General features: G+C 52.6%; 1 long non-coding RNA gene across 4 annotated transcripts in view; it reads left to right on the top strand.

Moving 5' to 3' along the window:
- Positions 1–1691, top strand: part of LOC102417069 — an 18228-nt gene extending 16537 nt beyond the window's left edge. For all 4 annotated transcript variants that reach the window (XR_002827562.1, XR_002827560.1, XR_330906.3 and 1 more), the window contains exon 5: positions 1599–1691. This is a non-coding gene — a long non-coding RNA (uncharacterized LOC102417069). The remainder of the gene's footprint in view (positions 1–1598) is intronic.
- The last annotated feature ends 240 nt before the right edge of the window (positions 1692–1931 follow it).

Below are 1931 nucleotides of genomic sequence, written 5' to 3'. Positions count from 1 at the left end.
GCAGGGGGTGGGCCGCGGGGGGGGGGAGCGCTTGTGAAACTGGAGGGAGGGGAGAGACTGAGGTGAGCACGTGGGCAGGAGTCGGGCCTAATATATTGTTGACAGGTGGTTATTTTTAGTATATGTGCTGCCGAAACGAGCACAACAAGTGGTTATTTTTAAACGATAGGTAAGAAATCAGCATCTGGAGAGTAGGCATAAGGCGAAGGTAGATTTAAAAAAATTTTTTTTGTATGAATAAGAGTTTTGGTGTTGGTAGATGAGTTAAGTAGCTTTCAAACTGTTACCTTACAGATGGGCCTGGATGAGGGTGGTGACAGCGGGGAGAGGAAGGGTGAGAAACATTAGGGGAGTACAGGGCCTGGGGGGCTGCACAGGTGGGGTGCGGGGGAGAGGTGTCGGGTCGCTTTGCTTCAGGCAAAGAGGTGAGGATCACGGAGAGCGATCAGGTCGGGGAGTGGGAAATGGTGGAGACCAGCAGGGGGATGTTCTGGTGACGGCCTGGGCGGAGCTGGCAGGTGGAGAGTGGAGACGCTGGGATCCGTGGGAACAGTGGGCGCTTGGTGCCCTCAGCGTGTCCGTGACAGGAGGGGCCTGAGTAGGATGGCAGCTGTCATCAGGAGGTGCTGTCCTCACCAGAGTAACGGCACACGGGGCAGGGCTGGCGGTGAGCCCTCTGTCCTGCTGGAGAGGCAGGTGGTGCTGGGACAGGAGTGAGGGAAAGCGTCTGACGCAGTCACGTGCCTCCAGTGAGAAGCAGGGTCTGAGTGGGTGCGATGTCGCTGTTGAGAGCACCTCGGAGGCTTTCGTCTCCACTGATGCTTGAGTGACCCACGAAGTAGAAAGTGGGGGGAGCGGCTGCCGCCCCCTGGCTGGGGAGACATCCCGGGAGAGGCGGGATCCCCAGGGCCTTTGGCGGAGGGGCCACCGTGGAGCTGGAGGTGGACATGGAACCGACCAGCTGGCTGTGCTGCTGCGGCTGCTGGGGAGTCCGTCTCCTCACTCTCCCGTCAGGACTCCTGTGGGCGGAGCATGCCTGAGCCTCGGGACGTCTAGGAAACGCTGTGCAGGTCCCGGCCCAGTGTCCCGGCCGAGGAGCTGAGAGCGGGGCCTCCCCACAGGTGGGCAGTGGCCGGGAGGAGCCTTCGGTGGGAGGGTCTCTGCGTGCCCTTGGCGGGGACGTAAAGGGAGTCGGCCTTTTGGGAAGACGACTTGCCAACATCTGTAAGAATTTTTAATATGAATTCCCTTTGCTCCAACGTGTTTACGTTCAGAAACTTATCCTATAGAAACGCTAGCCTAAGGAGAAATGTATGTATGTGAAATGTATGTTTTATTGGGATAGTTTATATAATTTCAAAAATTGGAATAGCCTACATGTCCATCATTAGGGGGTGGGTCGAATATATTGTATTTTTGTTTAATGAAAGACGTGGCCATTAAAAATAAGAATTTTACCCTTGTTATTGAGTGATATAGCAGTGCTACATATGGTCACAGTATTGAACCTAGCATGGTGTTTCATCTGCTACAAACATAAACTTGGAGGTAACAAGTGCAGAATTTCATGTATTGTAGTTTATTTTTTCTCTCAACAGTTATGAACGCAGGGATGAGGAAATATTTCCTACAAGCTAATGATCAGCAGGACCTAGTAGAATGGGTCAATGTGTTGAACAAAGCTATAAAAATTACAGTAAGTATTTGTACTTTAAAGTTTTAATGTCTGGGAGTAATTGTACATTTTGAAAACACACCTACTGGGTAATAACTGAATTGCCAATAGGTTGCTCCTCACCGTTTGTGGAAGGGGTCGGGGTTTGGGATGTGACTGCATTTCCTGTCCATGGTGACTGCCCTTCACCCAGCCCGGGAGCTGCTTTAGCTGCCTGCGTCCCTGTGGGTCTCAGCGCGGCTGGTGGCGATGTTTC

This window comes from Myotis lucifugus, unplaced genomic scaffold (genome assembly GCF_000147115.1).
Source record: "Myotis lucifugus unplaced genomic scaffold, Myoluc2.0 scaffold_1701, whole genome shotgun sequence".
In the NCBI taxonomy this organism is placed as follows: domain Eukaryota; kingdom Metazoa; phylum Chordata; class Mammalia; order Chiroptera; family Vespertilionidae; genus Myotis; species Myotis lucifugus.
This window is presented reverse-complemented; position numbering and strand designations above follow the sequence as displayed.